This window comes from Staurois parvus, unplaced genomic scaffold, assembly GCF_062004578.1.
Source record: "Staurois parvus isolate SC_StPar_1 unplaced genomic scaffold, SC_StPar_1.0 ptg000195l, whole genome shotgun sequence".
NCBI lineage: Eukaryota > Metazoa > Chordata > Amphibia > Anura > Ranidae > Staurois > Staurois parvus.
In genome coordinates, this window is record NW_028317991.1 from 5,370,364 (window position 1) to 5,386,663 (window position 16,300).

General features: G+C 46.1%; 1 protein-coding gene across 5 annotated transcripts in view; it reads left to right on the forward strand.

The window, feature by feature from the left end:
* LOC149461668 (tuftelin-interacting protein 11-like) overlaps positions 1-16,300 on the forward strand; it is a 305,597-nt gene that overhangs the window by 192,536 nt on the left and 96,761 nt on the right. Inside the window, exons 1-2 of one of the 5 annotated variants that reach the window (XR_016312789.1) lie at positions 11,852-11,943; positions 16,183-16,265. The exons of the other annotated variants lie outside the window; for them this stretch is intronic. The gene's annotated coding sequence lies outside the window, so the exon portion shown is untranslated. Of the gene's footprint in view, positions 1-11,851; positions 11,944-16,182; positions 16,266-16,300 lie in introns of those variants that run through there. 5 annotated transcript variants of the gene reach the window in all.

A 16,300-nucleotide genomic window follows, 5' to 3' on the forward strand; every position in this document is an offset into this window, starting at 1 on the left:
TAAAAAACGTGACTTTACACAGCTAACGTTACCAGCGTTCTCAAAACGTCCCGTGTGCATGAGGACTACAGTTTACAGTTTACTACAGACTACAGTGCTGGGCTGGCCTTTTGGGGGGTTTAACCACTTCCAGTCCGGACACTTTTACCCCCTTCCTGTCCAGGGCAATTTTCAGCTTTCAGCGCTATCACACTTTGAATGACAATTGCGCGGTCATGCAACACTGTACCCATGTGACATTTTTTTAAATTTTTTGAGACAGATAAAACTTTATTTTGGTGGTATTTATTCACCACTGGGATTTTTATTTTTTTTTGCTATATGAATGAAAATGTCCAAAAAGTTTGAAAAAAGTGTTTTGCTTATAAAATTTTGCAAATAAATACTCTTTCTTCATAAATCTTGTCCAAAATGTATTCAGTTATCTTTTTAGTGAAAAAAAATAACCCAAATTAGTTTATAACCAAAAATTATAATTTTTACATTTTTATATTATTATATTATTTGTGTGTTTTTTTTTTTTTTAATATACTGTCACCCTAGCGGCACAGAGTCACCATAGTGACACTGTACTAGTTGTGGGCGGTGATGAAGATTTTTTTTTACTCTGATTGCTTTTACACCCGTAAAGGCTATAAAAGCAATCATTTCTCCTCTCTGGCTGCATTCCTGCAGCCATTGAGAAATACCGTGCGAGCTGTGATTGGTCACAGCTTGTCACATGGTACAAGGTTGTGATCATTCACAGATTTCACAAGTAGTAAGCAATAATGTCAGGAAGTGACATCTTGCTTACTACTGTTCATGTGATCACTGATTGGCCAATCAGTGATCACATGATCGGGACCTCACACAAAGGTCTGATACAGCAACCGGTGTTCCACTGTGTCCTCCGGACACAGTGGGTACCTGTTCGCGCTGCTGCGTGTTCCCAGGGAGCGCGCACAGGCTAAAAAGGCGGGCGCCATTCGTGAACGGCAACCCTCTCCTGCACTGCTCCCGTCTGGCCGTTTATATACAGTGACCTTGCTACCACTACTGAGCATGAGTGACCCGTCCCCCACTGAAGACCAATGCCACCCACTACCACCACTGATCACCACTGCCCAACCCTGACACTCTACTGAGGACTACTGACCTTGCTACCACTACTGAGCATGAGTGCCTTCCCTGACCGCCCCCTGAATGGTAATGCACCCACTACTACCCCTGAATACCAGTTCCCACCCTTCACCCCCCATTGAGGACCAATGCTCTGGCTACCACAACGGTGCCCACGCCTGACCGCCCACTAAAGACCAATGCCCCCCCCCCCCCCACTACCACCCCAGAGCATCACTACCCCCTTTGCCCGTCACTTAGTACCAATCCCCCTCCCCCCCCCCCAAGCAAATACCAATTTGTTTTTCCCACTGATGAGACCTTTTCCTGCCCTCTGAACACTGACAGCAGCACTGATCACCAACACTGGGGACATTTGTTCTCGCACTGACAAATAGATTTTTTCAAACCATTCACCACAGATGGCGGCCATTTTTTCCTCCTGGTAACTGGATGCCAAACAGTTTTTCCATCACTGACCACAGACCCAAGATATTTTTCCTCCACAGACCAGCAGTATACTAGACACTATGACATACCCTCCCTGTACTCTATGAGGGGAATTTGGAGGAGCTGTGCATGCAATCAGCTTATAGCTTTCACTTTCAAAGCTTTACTGAACAAGCAGAATCTAGAGCAGCAGTGCCTGATAACCAATCAGCTTCTACATTCAGTCTGCTCCCATCTTAGTAAATTCCCCCCATATGTTGTATTTTGCATTAAAATATATGTAAACCCTCACCTTGTAAAACAACCTATTCCGTTTAAAATAGAAATGTAAAGCAAAATATTTGTGTATAGATATAAAAAACAAAAAACAAAATCCTTTTTCTTTTTTATAAGTGATCACATTCACTCGCTTCTCAGCTGTATAACAAGCTTAGAAAGCTGGGGGAGGAGAAACAGCAGGATAGTGATCTTCCCAGTGAATGCCTCCACGAGGTGGGGAGGACAAGCCTGATCATTGAAGTTCCCTGAACAGTTAGAGAACTGGCCATACTGTGTTCTCCTGCTTAGTGTGGTCAGTTTATAATAGGAAACCAGAGGGGCTGGCAGGAACACCAGGGATTTCACACAAAGGAAGCAATACACATAGAACAGGATACTTTTTCATACAAGTACATGTGTGTCAGGCACATATTAGGAATTTAAAATGTTGACATTCTTTATATTGTGATCACTGCTGTACTCTGTATATTGTGGTGTATTTCAGTAATGCTGACCGCTCTGCATTCCATGTCGTGACCAAAGCGTTTATTGTCTCACACGTTGCTGGATGCTAAGTTGTTTCTGACTATTGTTATGAAGGTTTTCTCTAAGGTCGGCTCAGACAAAGTAATAGCTTTCTCTCTATAGTCTCTTTTATTTTTTCAAAATGATTCTTTCGGTTGATTCGTGTCTTGAGTGTTTGTGAAGCTCTCAATTGTGGGACAATAATTGAGAATTTTGTGGGGACAAGCATTGTGCCCAGGGCTTTTTTTCTCATAGAATAGGTGCAGGAAGTCTCCCTTTCTGAGTCACCTCCTGTCTCTGTCCCACACTGTCCCTGCGTTCCACCCCTTACCTACCTACCAGTATCGTCCTCTTTGAGAATACAAAACCAAGTATCAATTTGTATGGAATTTTAAATGTTAACAAGCAAAGCAGTAAAATAAACCCCCTGCAGCCAGCAACAATGGACCACCTGCAACAAAATAGTCCCCAACAGCATCAACAGATCTCCCCACAGCTAGCATCAATAGATCTTCCAGCAGCTAGCAACCATAGACCCCCTCCCTCAACAGTAGATCCTTTCCAGCAATAAATGACCCCACAGCAACATAAGACACCCCTCAGCAACAATAGATCCCCCACTATCAACGGTAGACCTCCTCAGCATCAATATACACCCCCATACACAAAAATAGATCTCCAACAACAATAGATCTTCCAGCAGCCAGCATCAATGGACCCTGCAGTACACCCCACCACCCCTTGCCATTACGTACATTCAGTGCTGGTGGTGCCGGAACTACGTTCCCCTGAGTTCTCGCTGGAAAAAAAGCCCTGGTGGTGCCCATCCACACAAGAGCATAGAGTTGCTTGAAGCTCAATGCTGGAAAAAAAGTACATAAGTTTCTTTAGAGGCAGAGTTGCAGGTTTTAGCCACAGTAGACTTGGTTTTCCGGATTGGATGGCAGTTGGCAGGTGGCCATCTGTCACCTCCTGCAAGCCCGCACCAAAATACCACAACAGCATTCATTACATGCAGTCGCAGGGTGGTTGTGGCGTGGACCAATGGCCCAATTTACTTGAATAAGTCACCTTTGGATTTGGTTCTACTGACCGAACGACAGGAGCTGTCATTTTTATGTACAATCCCATCTGGCTGCAGTTGTAGCTGCAGCTCTACTGCCCTCTCTTACTGACTTTCTCAGGCCGCCTGCCTGAACAAGCCCTAAGACTGTCTGGCCCCCTTGTGCTGGTGGTCAGTTGTACTTTGCCCCCTTGTGCTAGTGGTCAGTGGCACTTTGCCCCCTTGTGCTGGTGGTCAGTGGAAGCTCTGTTATTGTGTTTTTCTTTTAAGACAAAAGATGTTAATGTATGGGTTGTTTTTTCTAAACGGATACCTCAGTATTCAGGTTTAATTGCAGTGTTGGCACTTTGTGATAAATAAGTGGGTTTTGGGTTGCAGATTGGGCACTTGGTCTCTAAAAGGTTCACCATCACTGGTATATAAGATTCATATCTGGCAATGTGTGGTCAGCCAGCTAGCTTGGAGTGGAGTCTCCCTCTAGTGGTGGCCAGAGGTAGTGCAGGCTGAGAAAGGGTATCACGGTCAGTCTTATATGCTCAATGTAAGTCCCCCTCATTACCCCAAGTCATTGACCACTTTGTTATAATCCCACTAACAGCTGACTGTGGAATATTTAGTAACAAGGAAATGTCACGGATGGACTTATTGCACAGGTGACAACCTATCACGGGACCACACTTGGAGTCACTGAGCTCCTGAGAGCGACCCATTCTTTCACAAATGTTTGTAGAAGCAGTCTGCATGCCTAGGGGCTTGATTTTATACATCTGTGGCCATGGAGGTGATTGGAACACCTGAATCCAATGATTTGGAGGGGGGTCCAATACTTTTGGCAATATACCCTGTTTCCCCGAAAATAAGACAGTGTCTTATATTAATTTTTGCTCCCAAAGATGTGCTAGGTCTTATTTTCAGGGGATGTCTTATTTTTCCATGAAGAAGAATACGGTACACATTTATTGTTAAATGAAAATAAAGGAAATTACCATTTTAGTAACCCCTTTTGATCCTCCTGTGTCATTTTGATTGCCCCCTCTGTTCCTCCTGTGTCATTTTGATTGCCCCCTCTGATCCTCCTGTGTCATTTTGATTGCCCCCTCTGATCCTCCTGTGTCATTTTGATTGTCCCCTCTGATCCTCCTGTGTCATTTTGATTGTCCCCTCTGATCCTCCTGTGTCATTTTAAGTGATCCCCCTCCCCCCACCCCTGTGCCACTGAACACCTTCACCAGACATCCCCCCCACCCCTTTATCAGACATTTCCCCCCTGGGGACTGTCACTGGGCTGGCTGGGGCCTGGACCTGGGCTGGAGTAGGGTCTGCCACTGACTGAGAACCTTCAGTCATCATGAGGGCGGCCGTGAGCATCAGGCGGTGTCACCAGAGACAGACCAGCACTCACCACCTTCGCCGCGTCCCGTCCGCTCTGATCCTCCTGTTCTTCTACACGCATCTGCGAAAGTCTCCTCCTCTCTCCCGCCCCGCGCTCACCGCTCACTCCGACCTCCGCTCCGCCTCCACACAGCAGTGACGTCAGGACTCCGCGTAATGTCACTGGTTGCTAGACGCCAGTCGGGGCGGCCCTAGCAACCAGTTTACGGTAAATTAATTTTCATTACGAGACAGAGCCTAGGGGGGCCTTATTTTCGGGGGGGGTGCCTTATATTTCACCCAGAAGGAAACCTGTAAGTAGGTCTTATTTTCGGGGAAACACGGGTAGTACTCTGTCCTTATGAGGCTAAATTGTGCCAGCTAGAGCCAAACAAATGATTTGATGCCAAAACGATGTGACTGCAGCTTAGCCTGTAATATACTTTAGTAGCTTCAAGTGGTTTATTTACTAAAGCTGGAGAGTGCAAAATCAGACTCCCTTCTAATAGATGACAGATATAATAATATGCTTTCAGACAGCATGACCTCACAATCTTCTCCCAGCATCCTATACATCAGGGGTCTCCAAACCTTCTAAACAAGGGGCCAGTTTACTATCCTTCAGACTTTAGGGGGGGCTGGACTGTGGCTAGTGGGAGTAGAAAATGTCCTGGTGTCAGAGGGAATAAACAATGCCACATCTTCAGAGGGAGGTATAGAGTCCCATCACTGGTGTCAGTGGGAGGAAAAGTGCCCAGGGGCAGACTGACAACTCATGGGGCCCCCGGGCAATTGGGGATCATGGAGCCCCTGTGTCCTTGCCCAAACTCAAAAAAGCCTATGAAAAAGGTACCAGGGGCATCTCATGGGGCCCCCTACTGACCCCGGGCCCTCAGGTAGTGCCCGAGTTTCCAAATGGTCAGTCCGCCCCTGATCGTGCCCCATCACTGGTGTCAGTGAGAGGAATAGAGCCCCATTGTTGGTGTTAGTAGGAGGTATAGTGCCCCATCACTGGTGTCAGTGAGAGGAGTAGTGCCCCATCATTGGCGTCAGTCGGAGGAATAGTACCCCATTGTTGGTGTCAGTGTGAACAAAAGTGTTCCATCACTGGTGTTAATAGGAAGAATAGTGCCCCTTCGTTGGTGTCAGTGGCAGGAATTATTCTTCTATTGGTGGTGTCAGTGGGAGGAATAGTGCCCCATCATTGGTGTTAGGGGGAGGAATAGTGCCCCATCATTGGTGTTAGGGGGAGGAATAGTGCCCCATCATTGGTGTTAGGGGGAGGAATAGTGCTCCATTGTTGGTGTCAGTGGCAAGAATTATACCCCCATTGTTGGTGTCAGAAAAATGAATAGTGCCCCAAGGGCCGGATAAAGACATGCAAAGGGCCACATCCAGCCCCTGGGCTGCAGTTTGGAGACCACTGCTTTACATCATTGTACTGAAGATGGAGGGTGGCACGGATGGCATTAAAAACTATCAGGGGCTCTAATCCCTCCCTGCTCTATCCAATATGAGAAAAACATTGGCCTGTAGTTACACTTTACATGTCACAAATGACATTTCATTCTTTACTATGTGGGCGGCAGTGACATGAGGTGGGGTGTCTTCAATGTGTCCCAGCGCTGAACTTGTGCTGATCTGTACAGATGAATGGAAGACACCCCACATGGTATGAATGGGGGAGGGGGGAGAGCGAGGGATGGGCAGAGTTGGGGGGTCACCCAGAAGAAGACGGGTGGCGGGGAGCAGAAATGTGAGGGTGCCATGACTTCTGGGTGGGGGACCTGAGATCCGACTAGTCAGATATGGGGGATCAGTATGGGGGGAGGAATGCTCATACATAGAGGTGCAGCAGGTGCCCATAGAGTAAAACATTTCTCTTCACACCATGGAAATGCTTCCCGGATGCGTTTCTGTGTGCGTGTTTTTGATGCATTTTTAATGCTTTTTTATGTATTCCTGTTCATCCCCCCCCCCCCCCTCTCTTTTTCTTCAACTTAAAGCGGAGTTCCACTCACCTGTCAAAAAATAAAAGTCAGCAGCTACAAAACCTGCAGCTGTTGACTTTTAATAAACAGCCACTTACCTGTCCCTCGGTCCCGTGGTGTGTCCCCCGCAGCCCGTTTCACCAGCCATCCTGTATTCCAGGAGGCCGGCATCTTCAGTGTGGGCATCTGGCTGTTATATCTTGCAGCTTCACAGCCGGGTACCTACTGAGCATGTGCGAGTAACGCTGCACTTCATGAATGGTCCTGTAGTCTTCTGGGTCACGTGTCGTAAAAGACTACAGGAGGGAGGGAGGACACTTTCTGTTTTCGATCGCCTAGACGATCGGACTGGAAGTGGGAGCGGGTACCTGTCAAATTCGGGTACCCGCTCCCCAAAGGTGCCAATCCTTAATGGGGAGCGGGGGTGCAGTCCTTAAAGTGGAACTACCCCTTTTGGGTGGAGCTCCACTTTAAATAAGGACACATGCATTCCAGTGCATTTGTGGTGTGTTTTACTGCGTTCCAGTACAGTTCAGTGCAGAAAAAAATGCAGCACGTACTTTTTTTTCTGTAACTGGAACGCTCTGGAACTGACCGCACTGGTGTGAACTATGACATTGAAAACAATGTAACTTACTATCAATGCATTTTTGATGCAGAAACAATTGCGTACTGTCCGTGATACTTTTTTTATTTGCACTAACAAACAATTTTGAGGACAAGCTTTCAGGGACTGCATGTGGTGTGAACTGGCCTTTAGAATGACTATTCCTATTGGTACATCCATGTAGGACAACTGTCACCTGAACCAGCATCCCTCCTTCTGTACACACTCAGTGCTGAGCCTCCACTTTGCCCTCACTCTGCCACAAGCCTAATGCTCTTGCCAGCATTCAAGATGGCACTTCAGGAAACAACACCACGCCCCCTGATCACATGGCACTCAGGCCTCAACAGCAGCCCCCCTGGTCACATAGGGAGGTGCACTTCCTGCTCTTTGCATCCTTTCCGCTATGGAGATTTGCATCACTTCCTGTGCTGGTGACCCTCCCAGTCATATCCTGACATTGGGAACAGAAGTGAGGGGAAATCTCCCCACGGCCAGAAATGCATACCTGACAGAGAATCTGACTCTCCCACCCTCCATACATTACAATGAGGGGAGATTGGGGTCAGAGACAGCATTACTCCCACCCCCTCCCCCCAACATCTCCCCCCTCCCCCGCTGTATACAGAACATAAAGAGGACCTGTCACCACCTGATCACATGGCAGGGAAAAGCTCGGACACAGGCTGTGTTTTTCCTTCCCATATATTCATTTCTCTTCTCTGGGGATGTGACGTTGAACTTGCTGGGAGATGAGTCTTCTTGTGAGCGGATCTCTCCATAGATCTTCTCTCCGGGGGGCTCAGAGCGATCATCACATTGGGGTTGGGTCGAAGGGGAGCCCGCCATCTTGGATGCTCTGTGTATAATGCCATACTGGGAACAGACCGGAGACGAGCTACTAGTATATCGGGGGGGGGGGGGGACTGGGATGTGAACTGCGAACCCCAGTGCTGCAAGTAGATGTGCGAACCCCTGTGCTGCCCATACTACTCCAGGAGGAGTCACTTCCCTAGCATGGTCCCTCCCCCCTTACACACCAGAGCCCTCTCTTATGAGGCTAAACTTTGTTCTCTGTGCTGGCCCAGCTCCTCCACCCCTTCTGTAAGCTCCTCACATAACCTTTTATATATCTGTGGGGGGAGGAGTGAAGGGGAATACTGCAGAGCAGAGCAGTGCTTTTCAGCTGCTGGGCCCTCCCTAACCCTAGCTACACACTTATGCGGATTTCAGTGCATTTTCCAGTTTGCAGAAACACACTACAGTCCATTCACCATTCTTTCCTTTTGATTTAGTCACATCTGTGCATTTTCAGCCGGGGCGTTTTTTTGGAAAGGGTCAGGGACGATTTTTCCCGCAGCAGATTGCACTTTGTGTGTGATTGACTTCAACAGACCCGCACCAAAAACACAAGTTTTCCGTTTTTTATGTGTTTTGTGGGGTTTTTTTGTTAATAAAGTATGACAGTTCTGTTCATGTAATGCGACTTTGATGCCAATTTACCCCTCTGTGCACTCAGGTAGAATCAGTCGCATCAAAGTAGCGCAGAAACCTTTATGTGCCACATGTTAGGGTTATGATTAAGGGCCACCTTTACCCCCTTCCTGTCCGGACACTTTCACCCCCTTCCTGTCCAGGACAATTTCAGCGCTATTACGCTTTGAATGACAATTGCACGGTCATGCAACACTGTACCCATATGAATTTTTTACCATTTTTTTTAGATAGATAAAGCTTTATTTTGGAGGTATTTATTCACCGCTGGGATTTTAATTTTTTTTGCTATGTAATTGAAAAAGTCCAAAAACTTTGAAGAAAACGTTTTTCTTATAAAATTTTGCAAATAAATATTTCATCATAAATCTTGGCCGAAATGTATTCCGTTATCTTTTTAGTAAAAAAAAACCTAAATTAGTTTATAACCAAAAATGATAATTTTTAAATATTTTTTTTTACATTTTTTTTTTTTATATATATTTTTTTTTTTTACATACTGTCACCCTAGCAGTGCAGTGTCACCATGGTGACACTGTACTACTTGTGGGGGTGATGAAGATTTTTTTTTTACACTGATTGCTTTTACACCCATAAAGGCTGTAAAAGCAATCATTTCTCCTCTCTGGCTGCATTCTTGCAGCCATTGAGAACTACTGTGTGAGCTGTGATTGGTCACAGCTTGTCACATGGTACAAGTCTGTTGTGAATAGCTTTGTACCATGTGACCTCTGTGATCATTCACAGATTTTACACGTGGTAAGCAAAGATGTCAGAAATGAGATCTTGCTTACTACTCTGCATGTGATCACTGATTGGCCAATCAGTGATCACGATTGGGACCTCACACATAGAGGTTCCTCCACTACTTTGATGCCACTTTTATGCTACTTAGGTGCCAGAGAGTGTTAAAGTCGCACTACATGAACAGATCTGTCATACTTTCCTATTCGCTAAAAAGAAAAAAAATGCATAAAAATAATCATCGAAAACACATGTTCCAAAATGTGCCAACCGCAACCTGCACAGATGTGAGCCGAGCCTGAAGGCCGCGTCCTCTGAAAGATCTGTCTTAAATTTCTATGTTGGATCAGAAGCCAATCAGAATCCTGAGAGCAGTGCGTGGCCACACCCCTCCCATCCCTTGCAGGGGATTGTGTTTATCAGGATTCTCTTAGATCCTCCCCTGCCTCATCACTCACTGGCAGTTATTGTCTCTCATTCAGATGGGCGCTGAGCCGCTGTCATCTGCATCCACCTCTGAGCTGTGTGCAGGCGGACCATAGAAGTGGATGCAGCAACTGCACAGACACAGGCAGGGGAGGGAGCACAGATCTGAACATAGGCTTCGTCAAAGAATATTAACATACTACAAGAGACGGTCAGAGACACCGGACATACTACAAGAGACGGTTAGAGACTGCAGACATGCTACAAGACGGGGTCAGAGACTGCAGACATACTACAAGAGGGGGTCAGAGACTGCAGACATACTACAAGAGGGGGTCAGAGACTGCAGGCATGCTACTAGAGGGGTGTCAGAGACTGCAGACATGCTACAAGAGGGGGTCAGAGACTGCAGACATGCTACAAGAGGGGGTCAGAGACTGCAGACATGCTACAACAGGGGATCAGAGACTGCAGACATGCTACAACAGGGGATCAGAGACTGCAGACATGCTACAACAGGGGATCAGAGACTGCAGGCATGCTAGAAGAGGGGGTCAGAGACTGCAGGCATGCTAGAAGAGGGGGTCAGAGACTGCAGGCATGCTACTAGAGGGGTGTCAGAGACTGCAGACATGCTACAAGAGGGGGTCAGAGACTGCAGACATGCTACAAGAGGGGGTCAGAGACTGCAGACATGCTACAAGAGGGGGTCAGAGACTGCAGACATGCTACAAGAGGGGGTCAGAGACTGCAGACATGCTACAAGAGGGGGTCAGAGACTGCAGGCATGCTACAAGAGGGGGTCAGAGACTGCAGACATGCTACAAGAGGGGGTCAGAGACTGCAGACATGCTACAAGAGGGGGTCAGAGACTGCAGACATGCTACAACAGGGGATCAGAGACTGCAGGCATGCTACAAGAGGGGGTCAGAGACTGCAGACATGCTACAAGAGGGGGAAGAGACTGCAGACATGCTACAAGAGGGGGTCAGACTGCAGGCATGCTACAAGAGGGGGTCAGAGACTGCAGGCATGCTACAAGAGGGGGTCAGAGACTGCAGGCATGCTACAAGAGGGGGTCAGAGACTGCAGGCATGCTACAAGACGGGGTCAGAGACTGCAGACATGCTACAACAGGGGATCAGAGACTGCAGGCATGCTACAAGAGGGGGTCAGAGACTGCAGACATGCTACAAGAGGGGGTCAGAGACTGCAGACATGCTACAAGAGGGGGTCAGAGACTGCAGACATGCTACAAGAGGGGGTCAGACTGCAGGCATGCTACAAGAGGGGGTCAGACTGCAGGCATGCTACAAGAGGGGGTCAGAGACTGCAGGCATGCTACAAGACGGGGTCAGAGACTGCAGACATGCTACAACAGGGGATCAGAGACTTCAGACATGCTACAACAGGGGATCAGAGACTTCAGACATGCTACAACAGGGGATCAGAGACTGCAGACATGCTACAAGAGGGGGTCAGAGACTGCAGACATGCTACAAGAGGGGGTCAGAGACTGCGGACATGCTACAAGAGGGGGTCAGAGACTGCAGACATGCTACAAGAGGGGGTCAGAGACTGCAGACATGCTACAAGAGGGGGTCAGAGACTGCAGACATGCTACAAGAGGGGGTCAGAGACTGCAGACATGCTACAAGAGGGGGTCAGAGACTGCGGACATGCTACAAGAGGGGGTCAGAGACCCCCGTTCAGATTCCTGCACCCTCCCTGCATATTTTGACATTTGGCTAAGGGGAAGTGACGTCAGACGCAAACGAGGATCCGGAAGTGGAGCGGCGGCCATCTTGGAGATGGGAATATTGACTGTCACAGGCGGTTTGGACTCTCCTGGATCTGTGATGGCAGAAAGGTTTCTGTATATATTTCATATGTGATAACAAGATTTTAACAATGTAAGCCGTACCATTGAAATGTCTGGATTTAAGTGTGTGGCAGTATTACACTATTTTCTGTTTCATACATGGGTGTCTGGATGGCGAAGATGGTGGAAATTGGTCTGAAGTACTAGTGTGGATGGATCCATGTGGTGCTATGAGTTCAGAGTGAAGTCTGAGGATACTGGCAGGAAGATTCATCCCATCATACAGTCTTCTTGGTGATTGATATTAAGGCAAAAGTTATTTTTGAATATTGGTAAGGGTATTCACTCCTTACTTCAGTAGAAGTGCACACTGTGTTGTGTGATTTTTGAGCACAAAAAGAGTGATTCACATACACGGTTTTTCACTATACATTGTGTATATGCACATGTGCCTAGATATATTTTTTCTTTTATTTATACACCTTTTTCACTTGGGTGAAATATCACTGGATTGGTTTCATGCATTAATTTGCTTTATAAAGGATAATGCACTATGTGGTTTTTATGTTTTTGAGGTAAATCAAGTTGCTGCGAGAGGCTGAGGATTTGTGCACTTGAATCGAATTTTGGACACTTGGATTGATTTATTTATTTTTAAAAGGGATGATATTTTTGAGATATTTTTGATTTATTTTTTTTTGGACTTTATTCTGATTATATTCATAGATCTGAGGAAAGGATTTATGATATTTATTTATCTATCACTGAGCATATCATTGTTTATATTTGTACACCTCTAAGGGTTAGGGGTGAAGTGTGCTTAAAAGAAATTGGGGATTAATAGTGATTATTTATTAGTAATATTTTGACATGCGGCTCTGTCTGTGCAGCTGCTGTGTCTTCATCCATCTCTATAGGCTGCCTGTACACAGCCCAGGGTGAATGCAGCACAATACCAGAGGGGGCCTGCAAGCAGGAGAGGCGTCATTGCCTGTCTGCATACTGCATACCTGGTGATCCCTGTGGAAGATCTGTAGTAGTCAACGCTACTACAGGGACCCTCGCTGTCTTCAGGATCTGTACGGAGCAGCTGCCCTGCTGCATTGTGAATATAGGGGGTTCCTCACTTAGCATGGGTGCCATTCAGGCAATACCTTTTATTTTTCAATGAATACAAAGCCTTCTCTTACTGGAGGAGCTGAAAATGATATCATTACCTGCCCCGCCTTTCTCCACCTCGTCCAATCAGAGAACACTTTGCATTCCTGGAGAGGTTTGAAATATGCATGCTTACATTGGTCCAAGCTGGACCAGTGCAACTGTGCAAAAAAAAAAAAAATCTGACGTTTTAAAGTGGTTGTACACCTCAAACATGAAATATGAACAAAGCAGATCCCTCTATAGTGTGTACATGTCTCTACTGAGAGCACAAAGTGTCATTTCTGTCTGCTGCTTTCCTTCCTCTACTATCACTTCTGACAAGTTTTCATGACACCAAGAGAATAATGGTGACAGAGGAGGGACGTCCAACACATTGACATCCTCAGCTCTGTTCCTATGAGTTGTGTAGAAGGGGGGTGTCTCTTTCCTACGATCGGCTCTCAGTACTCTCCTCACTGAGCTCTGCAGAGTGTAATTTTTGCTCTCTGCCCCCTTTTTTTTGGAACTCTTACACCCCGGTCACATCAAGGCCGACTTTGAAATTGTGCGACTTACTGTGAAGTCGCAAGATTTCAAAGTCGGGGGGACTTGCCGATTTCAGGTGCGATTTGCAAGACATCTGACACAGATGTCTATGCAAATCGCACCAAATGTAGTGCATGAACTACTTTAGAAACAAAGTCGGAACCTCACCGATATGAACGCTTTCATTGCGGAGAATAGAGTGCAACTTCGCATGCAATTTACAAGTCTCATGGCATGCAAATTGCATGGCAAGTCGCACCCAGTGCGACTGGGGTCTTAGGCAAGCTTTATAAATTCAGCATTTTGAATGGATGTAGAGAGGAGAAGACAGCAGGTAAACAGGAACAACGTACGTAGGAGGATTTGTTTCATCTCTGTGTATCACTTCACTGGGTATACAGTTGCAAGAAAAAGTATGTGAACCCCTTGGGATTACGTGGAGTTTTGCATGAATTGGGCATAAAATGTGCTCTGATCGTCATCTAAGTCACAACAACAGAAGAACACAGTCTGCTGAACATAATACTACACAAACATTAGATGTTGCCATGGTTTAATTGCACATAACATGTAAACATTCACAGTGCAGGGAGGAAAAAGTATGTGAGGCCCTAGTTTAATGACTTCTCCCAGAGCTAATTGGAGCCAGGAGTGAGCCAACCTTGACTCCAATCAGTGTGATGATATTGGATGTGTTGCTGACAGCTGTCCTGCCCTTAAAAAACACACACCTGTTTTGGGTTTACTGCTTTCAAGAAGCACTGTCTGATGTGAACCATGCCTCGCGGAAAAGAGCTCTCAGAAGACCTACAATCAAGAATTGTTGACTTGCATGAAGCTGGAAAGGGTTACAAAAGTATCTCCAAAAGCCTTGATGTTCATGTGTCCACGGTAAGACAGACTGTCTACAAATGGAGAAAGTTTAGCACTGTTGCTACTCTCCCTAGGCGTGGTCGTCCAGTAAAAATGACTGCAAGAGCACAGCGCAGAATGCTGCATGAGGTAAAGAAGAATCCCAGAGTGTCAGCTAAAGACCTACAGAAATCTCTGGCACATGCTAACATTTTGTTGACACATCTACAATAAGGAAAACATTAAACAAGAATGGAGTACATGGGAGGACACCACGGAGGAAGCCATTGCTGTTCAAAAAGAATATTGCAGCACGTTTGAAGTTTGCAAAAGATCACCTGGATGTTCCACAGCACTACTGGCAAAATATACTGTGGACAGATGAAACCAAGATTGAGTTGTTTGGGAAGAACGCACAACACTATGTGTGGAGAAAAAAAGGCACAGCACACCAACATCAAAACCTCATCCGCACTGTAAAACATGGCGGAGGGAGCATCATGGTTAGGGGCTGCTTTGCTGCCTCAGGGCCTGGACGGATTGTTGTCATTGATGGGAAAATGAATTCCAGAGTTTATCAAGACTTTTTTCAGGAAAACGTATGACCATCTGTCCGCCAACTGAAGCTCCGCAGAGGATGGGTGATGCAACAAGACAATGACCCAAAGCATACAAGTAATTCAACAAAACAATGGCTGCAACAGCACAGAATACGCCTTCTGGAGTGGCCCAGTCAGAGTCCTGACCTCAACCCGATTGAAATGCTGTGGCATGACCTTAAGAGAGCGATTCACACCAGACATCCCAAGAATATTGCTACACTGAAACAGTTTTGTGAAGAGGAGTGGTCCAAAATTACTCCAGATCGTTGTGCAGGTCTGATCTGCAACTACAGGAAATGTTTGGTTGAGGTTATTGCTGCCAAAGGAGGGTCAACCAGTTATTAAGTCCAAAGGTTCACATACTTTTTCCTCCCTGCACTGTGAATGTTTACATGTTATGTGCAATTAAACCATGGCAACATCTAATGTTTGTATAGTATTATGTTCAGCAGACTGTGTTCTTCTATTGTTGTGACTTAGATGACGTTCAGAGCACATTTTATGCCCAATTCATGCAAAACTCCACGTAATCCCAAGGGGTTCACATACTTTTTCTTGCAACTGTATATAAGGTTTTACGACCACTTAAAGGTCCCGGTAACATCAATCCAACTTTAAAATAATGCGACTTCCAGTGAAGTCACATGATTTCATAGTCTGATGTCAGTCCAACTTGAGGTGCGACTTGCAACACATCTGCTCAGATGTCTATGGACGTCGCACCCGAAGTAATGCATGCACTACTTTAAAAATCGGTGTGGCTCCGACCAAATCCAAATCGCACCGATATCACCACTTTAACTGCGGACCATAGGGTGTGACTTGGAAATTGGAGATTTCAACATCCCAAACTCAGATTGTAAATGCAGTGCTTTTGCCTGCACCGCAGTACCATGGTCCATGCGACCCGGTTGCAGTGCATTTTTAAAAGTAGTGCATGTGCTACGTTTGGTGCGATCCAGTGTGATTTCAGCCCATTCAAATAAATGGACTAAAAATCTCATCACACAGGAATCGCAAAGGAACATAGTCCGTGCTCCTGTGTTATTCCAGTGTGAAGCGGCATTTAAACTACATGTGAACCCTCATCTTTATAATAACCCATCCTGTAAAAAATAGACATGAAAGATTAAACACTTGTGTATTCATTTAAAAAATATAAATACCTTTTTTCTTTTTAACACACATAGGTCCTAGTCACACCGATTCGACTTTGAAATTGTGCGACTTCTGCGACACCTCCACACATGTATAGCATGAACAGGGCACAGAGGTAACAGTTGTTTCTATGTTCACATCACGCCGTGT